This window comes from Amblyomma americanum, chromosome 8 (genome assembly GCF_052857255.1).
Source record: "Amblyomma americanum isolate KBUSLIRL-KWMA chromosome 8, ASM5285725v1, whole genome shotgun sequence".
Lineage (NCBI taxonomy): Eukaryota > Metazoa > Arthropoda > Arachnida > Ixodida > Ixodidae > Amblyomma > Amblyomma americanum.
In genome coordinates this window covers 139,116,338-139,126,859 of record NC_135504.1, presented here as the reverse complement: position 1 = coordinate 139,126,859, position 10,522 = coordinate 139,116,338, and the positions used below count along the sequence as shown (strand labels likewise).

The 10,522-nt window shown below is 47.7% G+C and overlaps 1 protein-coding gene across 2 annotated transcripts in view; it reads left to right on the top strand.

Annotated features, from left to right (window-relative positions):
* Window positions 1-658: 658 nt before the first annotated feature.
* LOC144100709 (uncharacterized) overlaps window positions 659-10,522 on the top strand; it is a 132,260-nt gene continuing 122,396 nt past the window's right edge. For both annotated transcript variants that reach the window (XR_013307813.1, XM_077633552.1), the window contains exons 1-2: window positions 659-730; window positions 2,091-2,160. The gene's annotated coding sequence lies outside the window, so the exon portion shown is untranslated. The remainder of the gene's footprint in view (window positions 731-2,090; window positions 2,161-10,522) is intronic.

The following is a 10,522-nucleotide window of genomic DNA, read 5'->3' as shown; positions in this document are numbered from 1 at the left end:
GACTCATTCTGGAATGCAACAGCTCCTGCCTTATCAATACACGTTTCTACACACGACATTAATCTATCATGCGGGAGTGAATAAAACAAATCCTTGATGTCAATAGAAAAGGCCGTCACTGATTTTCCTTCTACAGAATTGAGATAGTTAGCAACTTCATTGGAATTTCTGATTAGGAACGGGTCATCAAGGGTAAGCTTTCTCAGCTGGTCCTGCAAGAAAATTCCAATGCTCTTTTGCCACGTCCCGCGCTCCGACACTATGACCCTGAAAGGGCACTCTGGCTTGTGCGTTTTGGCGGCGAAAAACATTTGTAATGACAAATTCTCACTCTTGTCTATGTGGGTTACAAGTCCTGTTAGATTGAGCCTGTTACACAGTTTCTTAGCCTTTGATTTCGCTCTCTTTAGTGAAACGTTCATTACCGTCAACTTGTAGTCTGACGCTTTTCAGCTTGGATGCAAAGCACCAGTGTTCACAGAGCGGCGATGTTATCTGATTGGTGGCTAAAATCAAGGCAAGAGTAAAATTTCACAAGTCATGTCTAGGTGGCTTGAACCACCGTCCTATTTAAAGGGTTCAGCCTTATCCACCCATCCACCGTGACGCCAGCCGTTCCGAGTAACGGACAGGCCTTAAACGGTCAGTCATGGAATCCCACGTGAGATGTGAACGGCGGAAGAAGAAGAAAGTGAAGACGAGGATGAGCTCTGTAAAAGGCCAACGCTCGGTGAGTGTAAAGATTCACGCAGCACTGCTTGCACAGTCATGTAAGTCTCTACCGTTACTGCGAAGCAAGCAGTTACGCAAATGGTGATGTTTTGGTCACGCAGTGCTGTTAAATCTGCATGTCGTTCGTCTGTCGGCAGCATAGCGTGAGTTCCCGTTCAACTTGCGGATTGTGCTGTGGTTTTTCACAAGGAAACAGTCCAGCGAGAACGGACGGAACGAGTGCACAGGACCGTTCCCTTCCGCTCAACTGTCCGCTCTACTGCAGCTCATGTATTGTGGCAGTACTTGAATAGAAATGATTGGGACCAGGTTGATGGGAAGAAAAGGTGAAACAAACTAACGCTTGACAACGTTCAAGATGCCAAATAGTTTCCTCTTCTTGCGTATAATGACATCTGCCATCGCCTATTGTATAGACCTCAACCACACAACAATGCCAAGTTCTTCGTAGAATCCAAACCAACGTATGGACTTCTGCAGCGACCCAGACTGTCCCGATTGTAAGCCTTCTTCCTTTTAAGAGCGTTAGCTCTTAGTACTTACATTTTCTCGTTTCGCGTCCGTTTCCCTGTCCGCTCTCAGATTTCAGGATGGCGGCGAAATCACGTGATCATAGCCGCAACACTCCGGACATAGAATTTTTTACCGTACACTGGAGGGAAAGCTGACGGCTTTTCACGTCATCCACCATGGACGCCATGGAAGACAGCAAACCGGATTGACATTTATTTACTTGTTGACTGTGCTACGGATTGAATTTTTTTGGTTGTTCAGTTTCGTTTTCACCACTGTAGGCTTTCCTAATATTTTGTGCGCTTTGTGGTTATGTAGTGCAGCTACGCTTGCATTCATTTGAGATCAGAAGCGTCCGAAGGCGCTTGATTCGAAGTGGGCAGAGCGCGGTGTCTGGTGCTTCTAGGCCTAAATTCTATTTGCCCCCTCACTTGGTGCCATTCACGCAGAAGCTGAATTTTGCTCAGCGGGAACCTGTGCTATCGGTGTGCATTGAGATGTGAAAGAAGGGAACAAGTTTTTTTGTGTGTGAAATGAGAACGCGGCAGTCTTCTGTTGACCACTCTGCACATTTCTCATAAGAGTCTCGGAGACACTCTAAATGTGCGAAGTAGTTCGACAAGCGCAACTTATGTTAACTGTACTCGTCAAGGATTGCGTTTCATTCGTTTAGAAGACTGGTTATGGCCGCGCATTGCATGCAGGCACGAGTTCCACTTCATGAATTAATTCACACAAATACCCGCACGTTTCACTGTCAGCATGAACTCGGCCGCCACTTATTTGTGGCAGGAGATGTTTCGCTTCCCAATTCATCTTTTTCTTGGAAAATTTTGTAAACGCAGGGCCAAGACATTCCAAGAGCCGGCACTTGGTGCGCGCAAACTAGTTTCCCATAGAAAAGCGGGAGATTCGGTAAGTTTCTCGCGGCACGGCCGATGAAACGTTTCTGTTTTTCACAATGATAAAAAAGAAGTTTCTAAAGTTTAGTTTTTAAGAATGAACAAATATTTTGCAAGAATATTCGCTCTAGAAAGCGTAGCTGTTAGACGCAAAAAATTATTTTGCACGGTTAGCCATGTTTGGCGGCATGAAGAGAAAGCACTCTTCGCCAAGGCCAAATCAGTGCTTGTCTGCTTTTCTGGCAATTTACTGCGATATACAGTTACCATATTTTACTAGAGGGCAAATTGATTGCAAAACAACGCTTCGTTGCAACATATCTGCACAAATTTGTATTTCTTCAGTGGTAGTCATATTTTAGGGCCAAGCCAAATGCGCCTTGCTGTCATCCCGGCATTCCCACGGCGGCTGAAGTGCTCTTTCATGGCTTTTTTCCTCAAGGTTATATTTAAGCCGCCTTTATAGTCCGACGTAACGCGCGCTGCATGGCGACGTCACGTTGGCTAAAGCGAGACACTCCAACGGCGCTGGACCGTTGACGCGTCCGGCGGCTTCAGCGCACACCGACCACACCGCCGGCAACTTGTAACATGCGTCTATTTCGCGCCGAGCCGGGAGGCGCTGGCCGAGCGCATCAGCCTCCGCCGGCCAGGCCAGACCGGTTCACGGCCGGTCTAGAGGGGAGCGGGCGCTTTTCTTCTTAGGGCCTTCGCAAACAAGCGTTTGCGGGCAGGTGGGCTGGAAACGCTGATTGGTCAAACAAAATGTAACGTCACGCCTAAAACGTCACGTGACGTCATGATCACGTGATTTTTAATGACGTCATGTCCGGTTGGGAAGAGATATATTTTCCCTAGATTTTTCTCGGAATTCCCCACGTTTTTGACAGCGCGCGCGGGTTCAAAAAGCGCACCTGATGCGCCGCGCTTTCACACACTGCATGCGCGTTTCTATATTTTTATTATATATGATATCCTTGAACTGCTGGTGTATTATTTTAGTGCGCTCGAACGGCGCGCTTCGTTGTGCATTTATTATAATCGACACTGCCTGGCGGACCCGATACAGCTTTAGCAGACCTGAGAGGTTAAACACGTACTATCCATGCAAAGCCACGCAAATGCGCCTACAGGTGACCACGCCCGTCTATCAGCGCTCCGTCGAGTGCCTGCATTTACAATCGAGTGCTGTAGGACTATGAACCTGACCTAGAGCATACATATTATAATTTTTCCTTGTATTCTACATTCTCTACATGCAGGAGACTACACTCATAGCTTTCGTTAGTGCAGAAATTTCGTACAACCGTGTCAAAATTTGGTGGTCTGGTTTTTTTCTGCACGACGTTTTGGAGGAGAAAAGCATTGGGTCTTTGAAGGACGACAGTCTATATAAACTCCTATTCACTGTGTCGTCGTACCTATCGTAATTAATGACGACATATAAAGGCTTTTGATACAACTCTCGTGATTTAAAACAAAACTGTTCGTTTCACTAACCCGCGAAAAAATATTGCGCGCAATCATTCGCCACAGCCCGTTGCTGCGTAATTTTTGTTTTGTGCGGATTTTCTTTTATAATATGACAGCTGCACGCGATAGCTTATATATATAGTTGCGCAGCCGACCACTGCAGGTACCAGCAAACACGTACCCCGTTTAGAATGAATTTAAAAACGCGGTCGGGAGTTGGAATTATTTGTCCGGGACGCTGCGGTCAAAGTTCGCAGTTTTGAAAATTGAAACACGTAAATTTTTGCGCATAGCTAGTCACTCTTGCATAAGTAAATATCTTATTCCTACCCATCATCCCCTTGTCAAAACACATATATTAATGAGAAAAACGACCCATTTGATGCAATTAAGTTCACAGTCCTACAGGGTGGGTTCCACAACAAAGAGAGCAACGGGAGTCGTACTTTATTTACAAATTTGTAACAATTCCTCACGGCATTAATGAAAGTCCGGGTTTATTGACCTCCATCGCCCCTTTCAGAGCCAGTGCTGACCTTAGGAGTGCCGGCGCGTCAAACCTCGGTCGTTTGTCGCCAGCGGCATCTTTTTCAAGCTTCGCTGCCCGTCCGCTTACACAAAGCTCTTAATTCATCCCCCACCCCTGTCTTCCCAGTTCGACGTACCACCTTGTCGAGCGGGGTGCAATTGAAGAACCAAGAACCCTTGATTAAATGCTCCTGCCATTCTCCTTTACCCCCCCACAGGACACTTTCGCGAACTCGTATGTTTTGCCGCCTTTTTTTTTTCTTTTGTGTGTGTGTTTCATGCACAGTGCACGTGTGTGTAGTTAAGCTAACTGCGCCGCTGATTCCGCCTTCACTATTCGTACCGAAGACGCTCCTGGAACGTCTCCTGCCCTGTCTGAATTTATTATTTGTTTGCTCGTTTTGGCCGGCGGCACGGGCGGTACATGCATCTATGATTCTTATCTGCTCCGGGACTCCGCCAAAGTCTGTTATTGTTGCTTTGAGGGCCCGGATGCCCTCCCTCCCCTCGTTATTCCTTTTTTCCTCCGGGCTGGCCTCCCGCGCAAGCTCGCTGGGCGGCAGGGGACAAAGCGTTTTTCTTTTTCTCTTTATTTCTTTCTCCTTTTTCTAGTATTTTTCTTTTGTGCCCATCAAGGGTTCTTGGTTCTTCAATTGCACCCCGCTCGGCAAGGTGGTGCGTCGAACTGGCAAGACAGGGGTGGGGGATGAATTCAGAGCTTTGTGTAAGCGGGCAGCGAGCTTGAAAAAGATGCCGCTGGCGACAAACGACCGAGACCGAGGTTTGTCGCGCCGGAATTCCTAAGGTCAGCATTGGCTCTGCAAGGGGCGATGGAGGTCAATACACCCAGACTTTCATTAATGCCGTGAGGAATTGTTATTAAATTTGTAAATAAAGTACGACTCGCGTTGCTCGAGATCTCTGTTGTGGAACCCACCCTGTAGGACTGTTAACTTAATTGCATCAAATGGGTCGTTTTCTCATTAATATATGTGTTTTAACAAGGGGAGGTAGGGATAAAATATGCGCGCGGTGGTTATTAAAGCGAATTCGTATAAAGTTAACGGTCTGCCCAATGTACTGCGTACTGCACACACTGCATCCTAGGAGGTATATTACGTTGCAGAAATCCCAATCAGAGTTGTCATTAATTTTCCATTTGAATCCTGAAGCTGTGCTTATTTCACAGCTTGATGTTTGTAATGTGTTTGCAGACCTGGAATCTACTTTTTCCACAAGGTCGACACCCCAAAACCGGCTCTTTATGTGACTGAGTGTATTAGAATGTTTCGAATGTTTTTCGGTCGTCTGTAGACTGCATGAGGGAGAGCAGTGAACATTTTGGCGAGGCGCTAGCTCGCTTTGTTTGAGAATGTTGAAATGTTTTTTGAAGATTTTGTTTACGTACGTTAGGCGGCTGGGTTACTGGTGAAGGGAAGTATACGAGATTTGCCTGATGGTCTGTTTGCTCGCTGTATCGACGTCACTCCAGTATTTGCTCTCGGTTGGGTTTAGATGTCCTTTGAATGGCATCGTCGGCAATGGCGACGGGTATCGCTGCTTAATGAGGACTTCTTGCATGCGTTTGGAATTTTTTACGAAGTCTTCATCTTGGGAACATATTCCTTTAGATTGATGTGCCTGAGAGTATGGGATGCTTGTTTTAGAGTGACGAGGATGGCAGCTTTGGAAGTGTACGTACTGTTGACGGTCCGTCGGTTTTCTATATACACTGGTGGTGAGTGAGCTTTCGTTTACCAAAATCTCAACATCTAGGAAGTTAATTGTGGTGTGGGCGCACGTGTAAGTAAAAGATATGTTGGGGTGGACGAGGTGTGTCAGTCCAAATTAAAAAGATGTCATCCAAGTAGCGTTTGTATAGGGTGGGCTTAATGGGACAATCTTTCAAAAATTTACTTATTACTATGCATGAAGATGTTGACGTAGGTGTGGGCCATCCTTGTACCCATGGCTGTGCCGTTAATTTGTGAATAGTGTTGATTGATGAATTCGAAGTTGTTATATTCGAGTACGATTTTCGACAGTATTTATAAAACACGTGGAGCAGGGGAGCATCAAATCACTGATCGAAGCGTATGAACAAAACAGAAAGGAGGAATCCCCTGCTGCACGTGTATTAGATATGTTGTTCACAGCAACATCGTGCATGAAGCTGCAGGGAAGAGAAAAGTCGATGAGACGTAGCCAGTTGTACTTGAGCCGTCTACATCGAAGGATTCACCACCGATCCTCTCACCAGGTTTCGTGAAGCTTGCGCTTTATCGTGCCGGTTTACCACTGTCCTTCTTGCTAGTGAAGCGATTATTTTTTTAATGTTCTCTTTTTGCCCCATTTGCCATCTGCCATTTTTGATCGTGCCATCTTCTGGGCAAGTACTACGTTTGAGGTTCGAAAAAGATGCATAAGCGATCACGACCTATGCAAACAATAACAAAGACGAAACACGCTACAAGAGCACCACTAGCTGCATATCTGCATATCGCGCGCACACGTGCGACTGATTTTCGCTGACGATCGGCCGCTCCCGCTGTATTCAATTAGCTGTGTCGCCAGATCGTCTGTCGCTTTCGCTGTGCCCGCATGACCGCTTGTCTTGACCTTCCAGGGGAATTGCGCGTTGCTCGCGCGCGGCTTAGCCCGAAGCCGGTAAACCGGCTGGCCATCGCCACATCTGGACCTGGTTTGACTCAAATTGGTCTCAGCCGCGCGCCGCGTCTTGTTCGGTTCGGGGGCGAACAATACGCGAGATTCAAAGCGCTCGGCCGTCTCTGTCTCTATGGGGGGGGGGGGGGCACTTGACCCCAAGGGCGCTCCTTTTCAGCACCACCCCGCCGTCGCCCGCCTCCGATTGAACAGGCGGGGGGTTCAAAGGGGAGCTGCCGCGGAGAGGCCGGGCAGCTCGTCCTAATGACAGCGCAGAACATGCGTCACTGACAGCCCCCTTCCTTTCGCCGTCTTGTCCATCGTGCGTCGCGCCGAGCCCGACAAAGAAAAGGCCGTCACCCCCCCCCCCCCCTTCCCCTTCTGAATCGGGGGGCGGAAATTCCGCAAATAGTTTCCCAGATGCATCCTTTTTTTTTTCATGGGGTCAAGAGAAGCAAGCTTACACTGCATAATTAAACCTTGTCTTTCTCTTCCAAATGCAATTAACTAGGAGTCCTGTACAACCATTCCAGCTTGTTATGTGGGCACCCCCAACCATTTTTCATTTCCGTGTAACTCGCAGCCCTTCTTCACCTTGGTCATTGTAGCCGCTATTGTTTCTCAAGTACCATGCAACATCTTGTTATTAGCAGTTGCTAATTCAAGCCTTCTGCAGGGTTTGAAGGACCTTTTTAATTGGAAATGAGAACATGTGCACAGGGTGGAAAGCGCGTGATCTGCCAGGAAACACTAAAGCGGCCCCGAGAAGGGATCTTTATTAAGGATGACAGCCATCTTGGGCCTCTTCACTTGGCAACGACGACACAGCGTGTGCGGTCCCTATGGTTAGGCCCCAGCTGTGGAAGCCATCCTCGGACACGACCATGACCTTCGACATCTGATGTTTTTATTTAAAAACACAGGGACCAAAGTCGTGCTGTATGCAGTGCGATCGCCATGTGGTTCCATAATCATCCACCTAGCCCGGCTCTTTGGACGGATTCAGGAAACGACTGAAAAGAACAAAAGTAACGAGCAAACAAAGGTGCGCTGCATAAAAGTTAGAACGCAAAGAAACGAAGGCGCGCTGCGCTGGGATAATGCTGTAGCGAGGTCTGATATGTAAATTTTCATGGCTGGCGTGGATTTCCACAAAGCGCAAGTAGTCGCTACGGAGATAAACAAAAGCGCACTGGAGCTGGGTATGTATCATGTTTAACTGCGCAAAGAAACGAAGACAGAGAACAAGAAGGCACGACACGAGCGCAGACTATCAACCGATTTTTTCTTCAAGGAAAAAAGGCCTATATATGCATCTTCATCCCGCGAAAAACATGCTAAAACCCGAAAGCGCAAACCCTATCACACACCATCTTGGCACATGTAACGTGATGCCACTGATCACAACCTAAAAGCAATCTCCGCATCGTCAGAGACAAGATACAAAACAAACAAACAGCGAACTCACAGGCACACTCCTGCCAAGCTAGCGCTCCACACCGCCTGCTTGCGCTAAAGAAACTGCGCAAAAAAGGTATCGCCCCATCAATGAGGCCTACAGATGGTGATGCTACACAGTCATCTGATTCCTTCTTGATCTGGTACGCTTCCACCAACTCCCTGCAAACCTGATCCCTGTGTTTAAACAAGACGCTGGTCTTGTTCAATCGTGGGAAGCAACCTTTGCACTCTTTGCAGTGCAAGGCGAGATTAGAGGAAGGTGCGCCCTTCAACGACCTGCGATGCTCTGCTAACATCTCGTTAATACATCGACCCGTCTGGCCGATGTACTTCTTCCCACACGAGAGGGGGACTTCGTATACGACTCCAGTCTTACACTCTGTGAGCCTGGTTTTCTGTCTGTGCGCTATCGAGCACTCAGCTCCAGCACGATTGCTCTCAGGCTCGAGCTTCTTTCGCACAGCACTACAAATCCTTGAAAGCTTATTCTTTGCCATGAAAATCACGTACGCCCCGTATCTCGCCCCAACTTTTTTGAGCCGGTGTGAAATTACATTCCCTGAACGTTCAGGACAATCATATCCGAGCGCAACACTTGGCAGCATGTTGTGTCGGGATATCTACAGCGACATTTGAGTTCACTCAAGCTTTCGGATCCTTTCTTGGTGAACAATTCCGCAAGTGTGGTTAAGTACCTGTCTGGGCTGGATAAGAAAAAGTACTCTACCTTCAGCATCGATGTGGAGGACTTATTTTATTCGCTACCCCATGCTCAGCTCATAAAGAGAGTGAAAGACTGCATTGTAAAAGACAATGACGAGTTGGTGTTCGTGGCGGGGTGCGGGGGTTTCCATAGAAAGTTTCCTGGAGCTGCTATCATTTTACCTAGAGTCAACCGTTGTTGGGCGGGGCGAAAAGGTGTACGTCCAAAAATCGGGTGTGTGCATCGGCTCCCGTGTGGCACCCGTTTTGAGCGATATTTACTTGAGCAGGATGGATCAAGAACTGGCACAAAATCTTGCTGACCTCGCGCTAAAAGTGTTCCGTTACGTCGATGATTTTTTAATCATTCTTAAGTCGAACTCTCCCAGGGCAGTTCCGGACGTCGTCAAAATCTTCAAAGATACAGCTAGTGGCCTGAGATTCACCTTCGAACTACCCAGCTCAGCTACCCTACAGTTTTTAGACCGACCGCAGCGGTGGCCAAGTGGTTGAGCATCCGCCTCGCATGCGGGAGGTGCGGGGTTCGATCCCCAGTGCCGCCGGGTACCCACCGGGGATACAATGGGTACAAGCTTTTCCCTGGTCTGGTGCTCGGCTTATTTAGGGTGAAATGCTTGGGAAATGGGTCTTTGACCCCACCTTGAGAAAAAGAAAATACCTTGTGTCAAGGCGTATTTGGCCATATATGCCCTTGCGCCATAAAAAAAAGCTTTTATACCTCAGGATCCATTATCTAGAGAGCAGGGTCTGTTGGGAATATCACCCTAGGACAAAAAAAAAACCTCTCTTGAACGTCAGTTAGGGGCATTCCACACTCGTCAAGGCGGGTATAGCGACTTCATGCTTAAAAGAGCTCTTGGGAAATCCTGTACACACAGAGCGGAGGCTAGCTTCCTGGGGCAGGTAGAGAGGCTGAAAGAAGCCGGGTATCCTGATCCAACACCACCTAGACTAGACAAGGCCCCTCCACGGAGGCCGTGACGTCACTCCAGTGGCCCGGCAGCCCCCCCTCGGCCGCTCCTTTCGGTCGCCACGCATTCGCGTTAGATATGTCTTGGGTGCTTGTTAGGATAAAAACCGGGCTGCGTTTTTTTTTTTGTAGTAGAATTTAGTGTTTGCGACTCCAAGGCATGCAACGCGAATATGTGAGGCTGCTTTTAGTCTTTACGACAGCATACTGAAACAGTGCCACAAATGCGTTTGTACAAATTGCTTTATTGGAAAGCATGGCTAGAACTGACCCTTTTCATTTCTTGCTTAATGTTTTCATCTTTCTCTCTGCAGCCTTCTTTTGTGCAGAGCTGTGAATCGTATCATTTTGTAGTCTACAAAAGTTGTCCAAAGCTACGTTCGTTGCAGCACGCACTACCTGTCGCACGAGAGTCTCTGTAGTGTGTCCATTTTCGCACGTTTCTGGATCAACATCTCCAATAATAGAGGCGGAAATGGAGCTGACAATGGCACGTTGGTTGTCTGATGCGAGGAAAGAATTTGCATTTTCTCCCGTGGTGAGTTTTTCCACAACA